Source organism: Notechis scutatus, chromosome 2 (genome assembly GCF_049901735.1).
Source record: "Notechis scutatus isolate UNSWTSFEM ecotype Mainland chromosome 2, rNotScu1.2, whole genome shotgun sequence".
NCBI classification, from domain to species: Eukaryota; Metazoa; Chordata; class Lepidosauria; order Squamata; family Elapidae; genus Notechis; species Notechis scutatus.
This window is the reverse complement of record NC_142010.1, coordinates 199,001,039-199,014,345: the sequence shown is the minus strand read 5'-3', so window position 1 is coordinate 199,014,345 and position 13,307 is coordinate 199,001,039.

The window sequence follows — 13,307 nt, the reverse complement described above, 5'->3', positions numbered from 1 at the left end:
GAGTCTTGGCATGTATCTGCAAAATGCCTGTTTTTAAGCACTCTCCCTTGAAGTATTTTGGAATATCTTCAAGAGTACAAAATCAACACTGAATGGAGCAAGGGACCTAACACATTCCATTTGTTCACTCCTATGTTCAGCTTTGCCATTTGTTTGTTTTTTATAAATAGCTGTGGAAAGTGTGAAGGCAGAGAAAACAGAAAGTCGACCGCTTGCTTACCTGTCTTAACTAGCCTGTGTGTTATGTTAAAATACACATAAAGCGTGACGAACCAGTTTGACAGATTCTTCACATGACATCTGACACACTTGAATCGGGTTGCAATTTTTTAAATTTTAACTTCTATTCGCTGTTTTACATCATCATATTTTATTTGTACATTGCCCAGAGTTTTTCTGTGAGGGAAATGGGTGGTTTCAAAATTTGATAAATACATAAAAATAAATGTGTACATTCTTAAACTGATAAAAAAAAAATTATCAATTGCTGAATCGTGCCCTTATTAGCACTAAGTGAGACTTTACAGCCTATGAAGTCTTGTATATAACTTTCGTTGAGCCTATTGTCTACAAACAGAAGCAGCTGGCTGACCTTATTTGAGTTCAGAAGATAAGCAGGGTTAAGTCGTTTAAGACATGGATGGGTGTCTAAGTTGGCTAGAGGGAGACTTTGTACTGATGTATAAAAAGGGATTTTTCTGGTTGCGGATTCTATTTTCCCCTTGGTCCAATCATAACTCTGATTTTTGTCTTGGTAATATTTTTCTTTTTGTACAGTTAAAGTTGGTGCCAATTAGTACAACCAGCCAGTGTCATTAGATATTTGCAAGAACCACTTATTTGTTTTAAAAAGTATTTGTTTCTGTTAATAAAAGTTACAGTTGAGTGGTGATGATGTCAGGGTACCTCTTTTATAATCCTAACACCATTGCTAGTTCTTTAATAGAAAACATCTGGGGAAGGTGCAAATAGCAGATGCCAAAAGACAGGCTAAGGCTGGGTACTATCAATAATGGGAGAAGAGCATTCATCTTTAGCAGATAGGAGATGAATTGGGTCTCAAAGGTGTTAGGTATTTGGCACATAAATCTCCCACTAGAGTTTTAGGTGTTTTTACTAATTGAAATGTTGTGTCCTTCAAGTCCCTAGTCTTGTTTTCAAAAAGAAAACTCTTTTGCCAAAGGTGGACAACAATGGCAACAATGGCAACTTTATGACCTATGGACTTCAATTCCTATGACCTATGGAGTTGAAGTCTACAGGTCATAAAGTTGCCATAGTTGCTCACCCCTGCTATAGAGTGATAGTACCTTTAACAAGATTGTAGATCTCACATATCACATTCTCCTGGCCTCCCAAAGCAATTAAATCTTATAATTAGTGGGAAGATACATAATTAGATTTTTGTCTTCCATTCAGTTGTGTCTGCTTTGAGACTGCCTGGATAAGTCTTTGCAATTTTCTCGGCAAGGTTTTTCAGAAGTTGTTTGCCATTGCCGTCTTCCTGGGGCTGGTAGAAAGTGATTGGCCTAGTTACCCAACTAGCTACTAACCTGAGGCTTAATCACAGCAGCAAACTTACTCTCTCATTGTTATTTGCCACTTAACTATGTGAGGTATTTTTATGGAGCATACTTTTGGGATCTATTCCTAAAATAGGAATAAAAATGAGATGGATTACAAGCCATTTCAAATTTGGCTCAACTCAAAGTTGCAAGATGAAATGGAGGACTCTGACGAAGAATCAGATAGAGAGAAGGAAGCTATTTCAATTACAACCCAAGAAAGACACCCTTCCCTCCTGATTCAAGAATTTACCCTCTGGAATAAGATACCCTTAGAGATCTGTGTGGCTCTCTGCCTAATGCCATTCCAGAAGGCCTTGAAGACATGATTATTCTTGTCGGATAAGTTTTTGCAAATGTTCTGTTTTGAGTTCCATTTCGGTTATTTATAGTTTATTGTATTTGTCTTTATTTCTGCTTGATAATCTGAGTCACCCAGACTAATTTTAAGTCAAGCATGTTATATCTAACAACAGAAATAAACAAATAAGCAAGCTTTTATGCCAACAATCTGTCTCCACCTGATTCTGAGGGCATCATTACCAAACTTGCACCAAGGCAAAATGCCATTGGAGCAATTAATTTCAAACACAAGATATTTCCCAGGGGAAAAAGAGTTAAGCCATCAAGGCTGACACAAGCCATTTAAAAACAACCATAGCTGTGTACACACAACATGCTAACCTGAAAGCAAACAATTTGCTTTAATATGTTGTATAAAATGGACCTCTATCATCTTTCAGCTCCCAGAATGCCTTTCTCAGTTAAGCTAAAACTAGACAAACCACATTATAGCTTTGTGCATGGCTTTTCAAACTGTGGGTCACAACCACTCTCTGGGGAAGCCTTTTTTTAATAGGCAAAACGAGTACTGTTAAAACTCAGGCCTACTTTGCCTGGACAACTTGCAGTGATTTGCACAAAGTAGAGAGCAAAGCCTGGAGGAAGTTTTGAGAGAGGACGAAATCAGTAGCTCTAACCACTTGTCAGCACTCTTTATCATCTCATTCTCTATGTATCATCTATCTCTATTATCTATCCAATCATATCTATCTATATCTTCATCTATCATCTCTCTCTCCTTACCAATCAATCACAGATCCATCCATCCAAACTATAAAATGGTATGATTGTGTATTAAAAATAATCTCCTCCAGAGTATCAAGCTGCATGACACCAATTGCTAAGTGCTGTCCAGAACCAGCATTGTGATAACCAACATAACCTGCCTTCAGAATGTTTTGTGAACAAATGTACATGCTAATGAAGTTCTGTATTTTAGCCATTATTTTACATTACTAGCCTAGACTGGGAGGTAAATGAAAAACTAAAGGTGATTTATCTACTAGTAGTGCTGATAAATGTCTCAGTCAAGAAAATGTGATGACAATTACACTTCTTTTAGAAAGTTGGATAATACTTGTCCAACTTCAACCCCAGAGAATTTATCAGCTTTATTTATGGGAAGGGAAGTACACAAATTCATTTATCGTTTGTGTGTGTGTGTGGGGGGGGGCATAATCTGATGAAGGCTACATAATCTCTGAGTTTTAGACAGCTGCTTTTAGTCAAGGTGGTTTAATCTGGCCTTCCATTCCACCTGTCTCTTTTCAGAGCTCTTCAAAATCCTGTTCTTTGCTTAAAGCCTTGTTCTTCCTTTCTAGGGCCTGACAACTCAGTGGCCAGGTGGGCATGGCTGGCTATGCCTACCCAGCTACACCTACCAAGTTGCAACCACCTGGCTGCTGTGAGTTGTCCCATTCCATCCCTTCTATCCCATGTAAACTCACAGTAATGGAAGCAAGCCATTTGAGTAGATTGCTCATAGTATTTTTAGTCTTCCTTACCTTAGACTGCACATAAGGAAGAAGTCCAGGGAAACATCAGCAGAAAACAGAAAGCTGGCTCAGCGTACGCTTTGAATTCTTATGGTTGTTCCAGGAGTTATAGGATTTTAAAATATAGTCCACATTTCAGGATATTCTGCTATTACATTAAGAATTTACAAAAATGAATATACAGTAATGAGGATTTCGGGGTTGTGGGGGGAGAGACATTAGGAAGACAACAGCTATCCAATTTCTCCACCCCATCTAGTCAATCCTTGACTTCTTTAGGTTTGCTGAAGAAATATACTTTATCGGAATTATTAATAATCTGAGGCAGTTCTTTACATTTGAGTAAACATCAATAAAAGCTCTTAAAGGAAAAATGAGAGAATTTAATAATAAATAAAATTGATAATCAGGAATATTTGGGGTTATAGTTGCAGTTGTAACTTTTCAGCTGCTAAGATCAATTCACAAAGATTTGCAATACTGTAATCAAAAGTTGTAATAAGAATAAAAAATGTGAATGACCCCATCTGTTAAAATCAGTTGATGAGCAAATTTTAAAATTATTCAACTGTCATTTTAGAAAGTGAGAAAAAATAAGTTCAAAAGCAATATGGAAAAGATGAAAAGGATTTTTTTAAAAAAAATCTTTATTCCAAGCTTAAAAAACAGAATAATTATGATTACAGTTATACTGAACGGGCTGAATAAAGAAAGAAAGAATTCTTGTTGAAAGCTATATCTTATAATGGTACGATTTTTATAAAAATAAAAAAGTAAACAAAAATAAGGATTAATGAAAATGGCTGGCCTGAGGAAAAACGGAAAGGGTGAAACAAAGAGTTTAATTGCAAATGGAGTGGATAAAAGAGAAAGCCTCTACTGTGTCCTCAAGCAGGATATGAAGAAACAAGAGGTTTTGAGAATGCAGATGAGGAAACATTTCAAATGTTGACAGATCTACAGTTTGAAAGACTTCTTGAGGCAAGCTATGGTTGAAACATTCACTAGAATTCCAAAACTATCAAGGCTGATATATGACAAATTGGAAGCTGATCACTAAGTGGTGAATTTTAATTATAGACTCTTTAGGGGGCCCCTTCAAATAGTCTTGGGGAAAATGTAAGAAATGCTTGTTTTATATTGATAATGTATAACACTAATCAGGCAAGTGGCTTCTCCACAACAGCTTCCCTGTTGAGTGGGTTTGAGTGAGACTGATTGTTCCAAGGTTACCCAATGAGCTTCCGTAGCTGAGAACAGACTAGAACCTGTATCTCCCCACTCATTAACCATGATGCTACATTTGAGTCTCATAGCATTGGCTTGTATGTTGGAAGCTGCTATGGCTTCGGCTTGATGTTGTGTGAATCAAGCCGTTGTAATGCATAAACAGTGATTTGTGTTGCTGTGCACTTGTTGTCTCAGTCATTGAAAACTACTGTGTGGAGGGATACTAGACAGAAGAACCGGCTACAAACAAAAATAAAATTGAAGAAGCACCAGACAAAATCAAAATATAAAACACTCTTCCATCCGTTTCTGAGATTATCAGGCTGGTGGTTATGAGAATTGAAATCCAATATATAAGGCTGCTATACTATATAAATATATGATCTTTTTCTATAAACATGAAAAAGTCCTAATCACTAAGTATCTGCCAGAATTTTAGTGGAGGTGATGAATATTAAGGTACTTTCAGTATAATAATTGGCTCAGACTGATAACCCAATCAGTTAGAGGGAAGAAATTAGAGCTTTGTAATAATTGGCTCAGACTGATAACCCAGTTAGAGGGGGGAAGCAGAGCTGTGTAATAGAATATAAAAAGTGATGTTGTGCTCATTTCTATATTAGCCATAAACAAACAAGATAATTCAAAATAAAGATAAAACTATGCAACCATTTACAAGAGCTCAGAGGTCTTAACAAGAGCTGCTATGGCTACAACAAAGTACCAAATGAAAAGATACTTACCATTAACTTCAAGAACAATTCTTTGGAAAATAAACCAAGATCATATGGAAGAGTATTACAAGTGAATCTAGCCAAATGTAGCATATTCAACCCAGGACTGTTAAACAACTCATAGCATAGCATGATGTGTTAGCTTTATGTAAGTGTTGCAGCAAGTTTGTTTGCATATGAGATATTCCTGATTATTTTATAAAGTACTACTTATAGGTTAGTACCAGAGGTGGGATTCAATGGTGTAATAACTGGTTTGGTGACCGTGTGCTTTGTGCGTGCACTGCATTTGAAAATCATCATCTCCTGGAAGCCCTGTGTGTAACACAGGGCACGCGCAGCAATCAGCTGTGCCATGCAAAGCAGTTGAGGTTGAAAAAGCAGGAAATAAAGGACAGCCTAGACCAGGGGTGGGCAAACTTTTTGGCTCGGGGGCCACATTGACTTTTAAAATTTGACAGACGGGACGGGTCAGCACAAGATTTTTTGGGAATCACCCCCCCTTTCCCCCCTCTTCTCCTCCTTCCCCTCCCCTCAGAGGCTCCCCTCCCCTCGGAGGCCCTCTGAGTCAGGAGTTGCTACCGCCGGCGCAGCTCCAGTCCCGCGTTGCCTCGGGAAGGGAAAGGCAAAAAGGAAGAGCCACGGCGGTGCTTTGCAACGGGAGCAGCGGCACCGGAGGCTCAGGCTCAGCGGCTCCTGGTTTTGCCTTTTCCTTCCCAAGGCAACGCGGGACTGGAGCTGCACGGAGCTGCGCCAGCAGTAGCAACTCCTGACAGCCCCAGCCGGACACCTGAGTGGAGCCCAGGCGAAACTGCCTCTTGCTGCTGCTGGAGCACCGCCGGGTCGCCTCCTCCAAGCAGCCTGCCTGCCCACCAGGCTTCCCCTCTGCTGCGCGGCTCGGGGCCAGGCGCAAGCGCCCACGAGTTAAAAGGAAGCCGAAAGTTGCTGGGAAGTTGCTCGGGTGCTGGGAGCAGGCTTTTAAAGTGCCGCCCGAGCAAAGTTGAAGCAGCCCGCCCACCCGCCGGGCAGAACCCTTCCTGCTCCTCAGCGGAAGACGCTCCAGCCTGCAAACTTTGCCTTTGCAAAGTTTAAGCCTGGAAGCCCGGAAACCCAAGCAACTTCCCAGCAACTTTTGGCTTCCTTTTAACTCGCAGGCGCTCGTGCCTGGCGGAGGGGAAGCCCGGAGCCTCCTCCAAGCAGCCTGCCCGCCCGCCCGCCGGGCTTCCCTTCCGCCGCGGCTCGGGGCCAGGCGCGAGCGCCCGCGAGTTAAAAGGAAGCCGAAAGTTGCTGGGAAGTTGCTCGATTTTCCAGGGCTTTGCAAAGGCAAAGTTTGCAGGCTGGAGCGTCTTCCCGCCGAGGAGCGGGAAGAGTTCGCCCAGCGGGCGGGCGGGCTGCTTAAACTTTGCTCGGGCGGCACTTTAAAAGCCTGCTCCCAGCACCCGAGCAACTTCCCAGCAACTTTCGGCTTCGTTTTAACTCGCGGGCACTCGCGCCTCGCCCCGAGCCGCACGGCAGCCTGCTCCAAGCAGCCCGCCCCGCCCGCCGGGCGGAACCCTTCCCGCTCCTCGGCGGGAAGACGCTCCAGCCTGCAAACTTTGCCTTTGCAAAGCCCTGGAAAACGGAGCAACTTCCCAGCAACTTTCGGCTTCGTTTTAACTCGCGGGCGCTCACGCCTGGCGGAGGGGAAGCCCGGAGCCTCCTCCAAGCAGCCTGCCCATCCGCCCGCTGGGCTTCCCTTCCGCCGCGCGGCTCGGGGCCAGGCGCGAGCGCCCGCGAGTTAAAACGAAGCCAAAAGTTGCTGGGAAGTTGCTCGGGTGCTGGGAGCAGGCTTTTAAAGTGCCACCCGAGCAGGACCTCCGAGCCGGGAAACGGGGCACCAAGGCAGGGCAAAGCTCCACCAGCAGCGGCCTAGCTTTAGGTGGCTCCAAGCAGCCCGCCCCACCCGCCGGGTGGAACCCTTCCCGCTCCTCGGCGGGAAGACGCTCCAGCCTGCAAGCTTTGCCTTTGCAAAGTTTAAGCCTGGAAGCCCCGGAAAAAAAAGGGGGATCGGCGGGGACTCACCTTCGGAGAGGTCGTACTCGAAGGTGATTTCGAACTCCCAGCCGAGGCCTTTGCAAATTTCTTTTCTTTCCTACCCCTAGATCGCTCCGCACTGTTTTGCAGCTTTGGGGGCCACGCGGCACAGGGCAATTACGCCACGGCCAGCGATTTTTTTTCAGGGGCGGGCCGGATTGGACAGACCAATGGCAGCGATTTTTTTTCAGGGGCGGGCCGCATTGGACAGACCAACGGGCCGGATGTGGCCCGCGGGCCGTAGTTTGCCCACCCCTGCTTTAGACTGTCAAACTCCCGGCCCATGGACCAGATGAGTCACGCGCTGGCCACACCCACACCCAGTTTAGCAAAGGGGGGGAAAGTCCTGATATTTCACATGACGCTGCCATGACGAAGTCAGTTTGACACCTCTGCTTTAGACATTCATTTAGAAGAGAGTCATAGAAATGCTGTCATTGTTTGAAGCAGAGAGGATCTGATAGTAGGAAGCATCTCCTTCAACATACATAATGGACAAGGGCCTTTGCCTTGTCTAAACATCAGCTAAAACTACCTGAAATAATGCTTTGTGCAGTCTCAGAATCCATTTAAGGCAGGGGTGTCAAACTGGCAGCCCATGGGCCAGATGCACAGGCCACGCCCACCTCAGCTCTGCGAATGAAAAAAACATCACTAAACATCAAGTTACGGCAACGTGACACCTGGGATTTAAGGGACTATGTGGATGATCTTTGGAAGAAACAAGTTTATTCATAAGATAGCTGCTTTAGGGAAAGGCTTACTTAAACTGGGATAACATGACACACTGAAACATACAAAAACCACATATACACAACGGACTGGTCATCTATTTAAGGCTTTAATGGGCTATGCTGATTTGGCATTTGAACAAAAGCCAGGCTGTTAGAAAACCTGAAGGACTAAACTAAAGATATACCCTCTTTGAGAAAAATCTATCTACAGGGCTGACACAGACTTGACAGCACTTAATCTATCAATTAATCGAAGGAGCCACAGGGTGAACTGTAGCCTTAGATGTGATAAAATAGTGCTTAAGGGGAATGTTTTAAATGTAAAAATCACTCCTGAAAAAAAAACAACGTTTACAAATGTTATTAATTTACCAAAATATAAAATAGGAAAAAAATTGAAAATAATGGGAAAGTAGGGAAAGAAAAAGGGAAGAGGAAAGAGTGTAGTGTAAAAGGGGAAAGAAAAAGGAAAGCATCGATTTCTGACTCTTTTTAACGCAGCAGAGTAAAGTAATAACATACCCCAAGTTTTTATTTTTATATTATATCAACTTTGGTTTTACTTGGAAACCAATTCTGGACTTAGTGCTTGAGATGGGGAAAAATGAAATTTTGATTTTGGGATTTGCTGATAAGGTAGATTTATTATTATAGAAATGGTTAGCATATATTTCTATGCAAAAGTAAACAGTTGAGGTTATATATTATTACTTTATTCTACTGCTTCTGAAACGTCTATAAAACATTTTTTTTTTTCATATTTCCTGGAAGCTACAGCCAAGTATTTGAAGGCTATTTTTTAAAAAGTTCTTTTTCGGTTTTGGGTATTAAGAACACTGGAGAAGATAAATTATAGGTTGCAGAGGACTCTCCACGAGGTATCTTTAAAGTGCTTCAGGCTTTGAGTGCTTGTGAAAATAAACATAAAAGTTTGTTTTAGATTCTTCCACCTTTACTTTGGCACACATCAGGGGTTCTTAAGGAAAAGAAAACATGCTTGAGAAAAGGAACATACAGTATTTCCCTCTGTACTTTTTAAGAAAAGGAATACATTCGTCTTAGATAACTCCACCATCCAGTTTGCCTTAAAGCAAATTCTCTTAAAGAATTCAGTTTCCTGAATTCCTACCTTGGATACTGGAATGCACACCTGGAAGAGAGAAAAAAATAGAAAAGAAATTATGTTGGCTTTTGTTTTCTGCTATATATACATAGAAAATAAATTTGTAAGTTGGCCTATATTTAAGAATTACAATTCTTAAAATGTCAAACATGAAATAGGTTATGTTTACATATGTAATAATAGGATAAAAACATTACAATATACAAATACAAACTTGTCAAGTAAACCAACTGAGCACAGCAAGGATCCTGAAATCCCTAGATTAATTTACACAATACGATTATTACTAAACGTTATAAATATTTCAGTGAAAAAACACTTAAGAATTCTGACCCAAACAGCATAAATATTTATGGATTAGAATTTGTATCATTAGCTGCAAAACTTACATGAAGTTTTTAAAGAATGACATAAAATTACAAACTTAAATGAGCTTTTCTGGATTTTTGGACAGGGCTAACTTTTAGAACTATATCTGTGTTCCCTAATGGCATTGCCCTGATATTGTATTGAACCCAATATTTTCTTTTTGTTCTTCTTATGTTTCCTTAGCAAGAGAAATTTTTATTAAACAGAAAAATTAATCATGTTTTTTTAAACAAATTTTATTCAGTTTTTCACATTAAAAACAAAAATCTCTTTTTTTAACGGACAACATATTTCCGGGTCATCACCTTTACAAACAAATATGACAGCAATTATATATTCATATATGCATACTTAATTCTTTTATTACATTTTCCATTCCAAATTTTCAGTGAGAGAAACAAACACATTAATTCTAGCCTCTTTCATTAATCTCAATCGAAACATCTTTTTGTTTCATTTCAATTATTTCAAATATAATCCTTTAATATTTATTTTAAAAATAAAGATAAACAATATGTGTTTGCCTAATAATAATAATAATGATAATAAAAAAGGTTACAAATGTCTCTCCTTGCTTTTAATAGTCTATATTAACTTATTAATTTAGTTGGTTCTTTAGTCTGTCATATTCCCTTTCCATTACACATTCTTTTTATAAATTCTAGATTAATACAAATTTTAACACTAAAGAAAAAAACACAAGTATAGGTTTCCCCCCTTTTACTGCTTTGAGTGTGACACCTCAATGATTAAAATATACCTTTATTCCCTTATCTTGATTCCCAATAAACGATTATTTTTAAGAAGTTACAATAATAATCATTACATCTTTTCATTTGGATTCCGCAGCATATTTTCCCCCCTTAATTTTTAATAAGAATTATCAGTATCTATATTACCCTAATTTCTAAATATTTTTAATTGCAGAAATATTCTTATTACCCCTTGTCACCCTGCAGAATCCCCTTTTTAATTCATCAACCATTATCTCTGAAAAATCACTTTCTTTTCAACATTTTACTATTTCTGTATTTCTTTATTTCATGCACCTGTTTCTTACTGCTTCTCCTCCGCCTCTTTCCCCCATATCTTTTCTCATTCCAGTTTATATCCCTCTCTTTCTTAATATCTTTCTTTCCCCTTTTCTGCTGGGTCTTTCTGCCTTTCCTGACTTCACAGGTATTCCCCCTTTTGATTGCCTTCTTAAATCTCAACTTTTTAACCTTTCTTCTTTCCCCACTTCTTTGTAGTGTTCTTTGTGTTAATTGTCTATTTAAAATGACTTCTCTTTGAGTCGACTCCTCCTCTGAAGCTCTTTCTTCTTGTTCTTCAATCGCCATTTCCATTTTTTCTAACACAGAACAAAGTGATTCACCTCTTTCCTGTAGTAATTCTCTCATATTTTTAAGTTCCATTTTTAATTCCCGAAGAGATATCATCATTACACACTCTTATATTTTATAATAGTTAAAGTCCACAAAAAAAACACTTTTACTTTCCTTCTTTCTTCTTTCAATTTTCTAAAGTTCTCAATTATTCCAGCCCAGAGTCTATACCAAAAACATCAATCAATCCCACAGTCAGTCTTTCCTTGCTTTTTTCTTTATTCTGGTTCTGTTTTCACTTTCTAAGATTCTTACTTTGTTTCAATATTTCTTTAATGTTATATCCACACAAGTTCATTCAGAAACAGGATGTTTTCATTTTTGTTTGAGCTCAAGTTTTTGTCAAAAGGTGGCACTCTCCATTATACAAAGTCTTCACCTTTCCCCTCTATTTTTTTATTTAGGGTTTTTCGAACCTCAATATTCCAGCACAGTCCAGTCTCCAATTTGTAAACTTTATTATTATTATTTTTTGACAATCTTAAGTCCAGCTTTATTTTATGCCTGTTTATTGCCAAAATATTTTAGTCCAATTTAGTTAAATCTTTAGTTCCAGCTTCCTCCTTTCCTGGTTCGAAGCCCCACTTAGCTGTCAAAAATATTTTCTTTTTTTTTTTCCTGTCCCTTTGTAATTTCGCCGCTCACTTTTCTTTTCTTAAAAATTCCATGTTACCTTAATCCTGGGTACTTTTGTTTAGTTGTATTGCCCAGTTGTCCCGGTTCAGATGTTATCCACCTCTTTCTTCCCTCTTGCACAAATCTTAATCCACCTGAGTCCTCCTCTTCAGGGTGGCCATTTTAAACCACCGCTGCAGTCGTCTTCAGGGGGAAAAAGACCAAGACCAGGGGGGGGAGATGCGGCTCCCCTCAACCTGGCTTGCGTCTTCCCCTTACTCCGCCGCCCCTCCAAGGCAGCTTCAGCCCCTAATCATAATAATTGGGGCTTTCCAACAAAAGAGCACAGACCATAACCGCAGAGAGTCACGATCTACAGTCCGTCAGCGAGGAGGCTCCACCTTCTATTTTCTTTTTGTTCTTCTTATGTTTCCTTAGCAAGAGCAATTTTTATTAAACAGAAAAATTAATCGTTGTTGTTGCAAGACTATGAATTCCCACATTGCTTATTTTTAGGAACACATTCCCCTTCATACTTTTAGTGTGAGTGTTTTCTTGCAGTGGCCCTTTAATCTGGATTTTCCACCTTGACTCAGTTTGATGCTATAAAGCTGATTTCATTCTCCTGTGTTCTAGTGTGAAGAGAAATCTCTGGAAAAGTTAGGTCTCCTTGAAATTAATAAGTGCATCTCAAGATGAAAGGTGCTTCTAGAAGTCATATGTGAGGATATCTATGTTTCTATATTAATAAGAACAAGCAGGATTCTCATGAGGAGAATAAAACAATGGAACTAAGGAATCTAACACACTTTAGAGAAGTTGACAAGATGATTAGTTGTGAAACTCATTATGTAAAAGTAGGTAAATCACCTCGGATGTGATGGCCTTGTCTTACTATCTTGAATTATATCAAACAGGTTGATTATTTTGTACTCAGCTCGGCAAAAATAAGTTTCTCCAAAACTCATTCTCAAAACTCCTCTTCCGTTGTGTAAAGCACGGATCCACAAACTCTTTTAACTTAGCAACCAAGTTTCAGATTGATCAGCAATCCCCATTCGTTATATGAAAATAATTTAATACTGTTTAACTAATACTATTATGGTTAATGTTGTATATGACCAAATATGGCCAAGGAGTGGAGTCGGTTAACAGACTCCACTCATTGGTTCAGCCACTGGCGGGAAAAATGATGTCCTGTCAGTGGCTGAAGCTTTGGACAGAGCCGGCTTAAAAGCAGACCTGAGGAGAATCGCGAAAAACTGCAGATTCCCAGACACCGAGGGAATAATCCGGGACCGGATCATCCTGGGGACAAAGGATCCCGCACTGCAAAAGAAACTTCTGGCCTGCGAGGATGTTTTGTTCAAAGAGGCCGTTGATGAAGCAAAAGCTGCCAAATCATCTGACAACTCAGTGGCATGGATCCTAGGGACGGGGAAGGTCCATGCAACTGTGACCGATCGCTACCCACACCCACATGAATCCATTTCTGAGACCAGCAGTGATGATGACGGAGATGTACATAAGCTGAAATCCGGTAAGCCAGGCGGAAAATCTGGAAACAGAGAGTGTGGCGGCTGTGGAGGAAACCACCACCATTCGGCATGCGGATTCTGAGACACCATATGCCAATGATGT